This window comes from Glycine max, chromosome 9 (genome assembly GCF_000004515.6).
Source record: "Glycine max cultivar Williams 82 chromosome 9, Glycine_max_v4.0, whole genome shotgun sequence".
Lineage (NCBI taxonomy): Eukaryota > Viridiplantae > Streptophyta > Magnoliopsida > Fabales > Fabaceae > Glycine > Glycine max.
The window spans coordinates 20469869-20476228 of record NC_038245.2 but is presented as its reverse complement, the minus strand read 5'-3'; positions in this window follow the sequence as shown (position 1 = coordinate 20476228).

Sequence of the window (6360 nt, the reverse complement as noted above, 5' to 3'; positions counted from 1 at the left end):
CTTTGGTTATGCTCATCGTAATTCCAAAAGAGTAAGCTTACAAGGGTGTGCCTTGGGTTTTTGCAGGAGTGCTTACTAAGCCTGAACCTTGAGTTTCTTGTGTTCCTGCAAGGATAAAATTTAATAATAGAGAAGCTCACTGTGGGCGAACCTTGTGTACCTCATGTTAAGATGAAACTTGGCAAGGAGAGGCTCACCAAGGGCAGACTTTGGGTTTAACGAGCCTTGGCCCAAGGACATGTTTGTTTTGGGTTTTGGGGAGGCTCACCAAGGGCAGACCTTGGGTTTGTCGAGCCTTTGGAGAAGCGAGACTTACCAAGGGCGGACCTTGGGTTTGACGAGCCTTTGGAGAAGCGAGACTCACCAAGGGTGGACCTTGGGTTTGACTAGCATTTGTAGGGTCATCACAAGAAAATTATTAAAACTGATGGGAGACATAACTTTATTTCATTTATCCATTTGAGTAAAAATTCCCTTCATTCCCTAGGTGTGCCTTGTTAAAACCTCACAAGCCAAAACCTTGATTTTTCTCTTTTGGGACAAAAGACTTAAGTAGGAAAAAGAGTACAACACCTGGTCTTGTAGTAGGTCAGTTGAAATAGAACTTTATATAGGTAGCATTCCATGTTCTTGGAATTGTTTTACCTTCTAGTTCTTGTAGCCCGTATGCTCCATTGTCTAGGCTTGCCTCAACCCGGGATGGACCTTCCCAGTTGGGTCCTAGCTTTCCCACTTGGGGATCCTTCATTGCTTCACCTTGGACCCGCCATACTAGGTCGCCAGGTTGAAAGGCTTGAGGTTGAACCTTGGTATTGTATCTTCTTGATGCTCTGAGCTTGGTGGCCTTTTCCTTGATTCTGACCATCTCTTGGACTTCGTCCTTTATCTCTAGTTCCACCCTTGTGTTTTCTTCATTCTGGTGTTCTTGGAAAAAAAACCTCCTTTGTCGACGATTCCCCGACTTTGACGGGGATCATGCCGTTTGTGTTGTATGTAAATCAGAAAAAGAGTTTTGCTGGTTGTTGTTTGGGGTGAGCAATGATAAGCCCAAAGTATGCTAGGGAGTTCCTCCTTCCATAGACCCTTGGACTTGTCAGGTCTTATGCACAGGGTCCTAAGGATAACTTTGTTTGCTGCCTTCGCTTGATCGTTGGTCTGGGGATGTTCGATAGAAGTCACAAGGTGCTTGACGCCTAGCCTTGTCAAGAATTCTTCATAAGTATATGCTTTGAATTGAGTACTATTGTCGATAACTATGGCGTAATGGAGACCATATCTGCATATTAGGTGTTTCCAGGTGAACCTTTCAACCTCACTGGCTGAAATTTCTCGTAATGGCCTTGCCTCGATCCACTTAGTAAGATAGTCGACGGCAACCAACAAGTACTTGATTGCTCCAAGGGCTTTTGGCAATGGTCCTAGTATTCCCCCACATGGCGAAAGGCAAAGGGAAGCTTAGGTTATGGAGGTTGTTGGGAGGTGTACTGTCCAGGACCCACAAAATACATGTGGCATCCTATATGACACTCAAAGAAACGTGTCCACCCTCTACGTCAGCCCTACTACAAGAGTTCGGATGCCTGGCCCTTAGCAGCTAGGCTCCCCAACAAACAGATAATCTCTAACATATTAATATTCAAATGTATTTGAATATCTTATCTATTGATAGGTAATTAACTATCTATAAACCCACACATTATGTACAAGGTATAATTATCTTTTACCTTTTAGCTATAAACAAATGTTTATCTCTAACATTATTTGTAAGCTCCTGGCTATTATCTACAAGCCTGGAATTATTTTCAAAGGCTATAACAGCCCCTACAAACAAGTGTGGAAGCAAAGCTTCCAAGCTTATTTTGATGATGCCAAAGACTCAAGTCAAGAATCAAGATTCAAGCAAGTTTCAAGAATCAAGGAGTCATTCAATCAAGAATCATGATTCAAGTAAAGATTCAAGATAAGACACAAGATATGCAAGAACTTCAAGAAAAACATCAAGATAAGTATAAAGATTTTTTCAAAGAAAAGATTGAATAACACAATTTGTCCAAAAGAATTTTTCAAAGAAAAATCTTTTACCAGAGTTTTTACTCTCTGGTAATCAATTACCATAAGGCAATAATTGATTACCAGAAGCCCAAATAGTTTTATAACTGTTTTACAAAGTAGTAATTGATTACCATGGGTATGTAATCGATTACTAATGTTTTTGAACGTTGGATTTCAAATTTCAAGAGTCACAACTTGTGATAAAACATTTTCAAACTTGTGTAATCGAGTACACAACATTTGTAATCGATTACCAGTGTTTCTAAATGTTGGCTTTTAAAATCTAAACATGAAGAGTCACATCTGTTGATGTGTAATCGATTACACTATAATGGTAATCGATTACCAGTGACTGATTTTGAAAAATAAATTGCCAAGAGTCACGATTTTTAAAGTGACTAGTTTTTGAAGAATTTTCCAAGAGTCACAACTTTTGAAGTGACTAGTTTTCAAGAAAGTCACAACTTTTAAGTGACTAATTTTCAAAGAGAGTCACAACTTTTAAGTGGCTAGTTTTCAAGAAAGTCACAACTTTTAAAAGTGACTAGTTTTGAAGAAATTGCCAAAAGTCACAACTTTTAACATGGTTTTTTCAAGAGCCATCAAATGGCTATAAATATGTGACCATGGCACGAATTTCATAAGTTACTAATTACTGAATCATTCTCAGCATCTTTCTAAAAGATTTTGTTCAATACTTGCTTTGTCAAGAAAAGTTCATTGAGCAAAAACTTGTGCTATTCTATTTTCTTCCTCTCCTCCATTCTTACAAAAAGCTTTTCAAGAGACCTACTCTTGGTGACTGTTTTTCAAAAGAAGGTCTTCTTGGTTAAACACTGGACTCAAAAGACTAACCGCTTTTGGGTTCATTGAAAGAAGTGGATTTGCTTCTTGGTTGATCACTGGATCCAAAAGACTAACCGCTTTTGGGTTCATTGCAAGAAGTGGGTACAACTTCTTGGATGTTATCACTGGACTCAAAAGACTAACCACTTTTGGGTTCATTGTAAGAAGTGGGTACAACTTCTTGGATGTTATCACTGGACTCAAAAGACTAACCACTTTTGGGTTCATTGTAAGAAGTGGGCATAACTTCTTGGTTGTAATCACTGAACACAAAGGAGGGGATTCCTTTGTGGTTCATTGCTTGTAAAGGATTTTACAAGGATAGTGAAAATCTCAAGCTAGTTGCTTAGGGACTGGATGTAGGCACGCTTAGTGATGAAGTCCTTTGTTTTGTAGGCCCCTCCTCTTGTTAAAGGTACCTCTCCAAGCGGGTTTCTTGGGGACTGGATGTAGGCACGCTCAGTGATGAAGTGCTTTAGTGTTGAAGTCCTTTGTTTTGTAGGTCCCTCCTCCTGTCAAAGGTACCTTTCCAAGTTGATGTGTGAAGTTTGGGACCCCACATAACTGCGTCCACCCTGACATGTCACAATTCCGAATTTTGGTAAGAACATTAGGCGCCCACCATGGGACCACAGTAAAACATACCCCACGACCTCTTGTAAACTTTCTCTCTCTTTCATCCATGGTTATCACTCGATTGGCCTCAGACACAAGACCCTACTCAAAGACTCCCATTCTCATCCGGCAGCTATGACAAACATTGATACTCTACAACAACTCCAAAATCACATCACGGAGATGGAGCAACTCCATGAGGAGGAGTTGATAAAGCTAAAGGTTGGCCATGACCAACTGGAGGCTCGTGTCAGACGTCCCTAGGGTGACAAGCAGTCTGCCCACACCTTGCCTAAAAACACCCAAGGGGAATCCCACCCCGAGACACAGGCCATGTTGCAAATGACTTAAGTCTCCCCCACATACACCATCCAATTGGGCAGACCATCCGTCGGCATCCTTTTGTCGACTGCATTATGGAGGTAGACATATCCTTGGGGTGAAAACCACTCAACCTCGAGTAGTACGATGGGACAATAGATCTAGACAAGCATCTAGATGCCTTCCTGACACAGGCAAATGTCAACACCAATGTCCCTCAAAAGGGAAGGATTGACCTGGTACGATGGACTCCCACCCAGGTCCATAGACAGCTTCGACACCCTTGTCGAAAAATTCAGTGCACAGTACACCACCAGTAGGTCTCACTACATGACCTTGGCTGCCTCGGCCAGTCTGCGACAAGTAGATGATGAGTCCCTCTGAAAATTCATGGACAGATTTGAGCACACAGCAGTCCAGATCCGAAATCTTAACCTTGAGTTAGCGTTGTATTCTATGCTCCTCGCATTATGCCCCGATAAGTTCGCAGACAGTCTGTGCCAAAAACCACTCGGTAGCATAGACAAGCTACGTGAGCAAGCCAAGGTCTACATCCAGATGGAAGAAATGCCCAGATTCAGAAATGAAGTCTGACAAGCCAGACAGAAGCGCAACAAGTGAGAAGCAAACACCAAGGCCAACTTGCACAAGTCGTACAAGAGGCACAAGCCAGACAAGCACCAACCTCTCTCCAAAGGGCCTAGGTATGAGCGTTACACACCCTTAACGTCCAATCGCACCATGACTCGCAAGTCAGGGTAATATGAAACCTCCCAGGCTGGGGGTCATATGCAACCAAATACTGGAGATATCGTCGCAGTATTAGTCATAACATAGAAGACTATTGGGACCTAAAGTACGAGATAGAAGAACTTATACAGGTTGAGTACTTAGCCCAATTTTTTTAGAGGTCAAATAACCACCAAGTAGGAGTGATACCCGGAAGACATAAAGAGAAGCAGCATAGGAACTGCGAAGCAGACAGAAGAAGAGGTCAAATAACCGCCCTTGGTACTCATACCTCTGAAACCCAAGGTCCGTCCCTGGTACACTTCTACAAAACCCAAGGTCCACCTTTGGTACACAAAACCCAAGGTACCCCCTTGGTCCGCTCACTCATAGCAACTACGACGACCACCATCCAAGGTCCAAGTTCAACAAAACGAACTGCCACCATGCTATTTGGCACAATCTTTAATCAGGTGCAACTCACATTTACTCCTCATAACCATCAGAGGAGGAACTCAACAGGTCAAGTGACCTACCCCCCGACTGGTTGGCAAGACCTTCAAAAAGGGGCAAGTTAAACATAACTCCTCACAACCATCAGGGGAGAAGCACCATAAAATAGAAAGAAGCCCCACTAGATGGGTGACAAGACCTTTAACTAGGTTAAAAGCAAACCTGAGATGACTCTGTGTCATTCTTCTCTTTACAAGACCACCATGGTCCTACCTCTACATCAACAAGGTTTTCCTTCCTATGTTGTCTACATCATGCTGGCCTATTCATACTATTCATACGGCCACAAGTACGAGGCGTTGCAAAGACAAAGGCAACATACATACATATGCACAAGACATACAATGCAAAATTTGTCATCGAAGGTGATGCAATCCTACCCCCCAAGGGCATTGGATAGTAGACTTCAAGAAGATTGGGCTAGAGATGCAAGAGAAGGCCATAGGGTTCTCATGAGCCTTAAGGTAGATTTTGGGCCCATGGGCTAAGTATGAGCCCACTTATCTTTGTACATATTAGATTAAGGTTTCATTATTGTTGGGCCTTGTATTTAGGGCTCCATAGTATAGGGAGGGTACTCTAGTAATGTAGGATTTTTCAGCCCTTGTATTTTAGGGCACCTAGACTAGTTTTTGTATTAGGGATAGTTTTGTAATTTCACGTGCATTAAGTGCACTATTTGATGTGTGTGTTGGGAGATAAATTTAATTGAATTGGGAGAAGCCCAATCCAATTAAATTTTAGACTATCTTAAGGGGGAGGTGAGCATTTGCTTGCTTAACCCCATTGTCACATCATATAGTCACACTTAGGGTATAAATAGAGGCCTTGTGTGTGCATTTTTTGGAACTTTGATCATTTGAGAATTACACTTCAAAGTTCAGACCTCATTTGAGGCATAAAATTTCATGCTCCTCTCCTTCTCCCTCCATTCATCTTCTCCTACCTTCAAACTCTTATCCATGGCTTCCTATGGTGGTGAGCTTGTTCTTGACTTATCTTCTCTTTGAAGTGGTGTCTCCAATCATCTTTCTTTCTTCTCCATTCCACTACCATTGATCTTCAAGAAGCAAAGGACGCCATTAATGAAGAAGATCCAAGGCCTACAAGCTCCACATGGAGCTACATCAGAAGGAAAGCTTGTGCATTGAAGAAAAACAAAAATGAATTGTCTTAGTTGCAAGGCCTATATGACCAAATTCCAACATAGAAGAAAAAAGATATAGACAAAGGCATCCTAGACACAGGCATCATCGCCTTGCTCCGTAGCACCTTGCCCTTCAT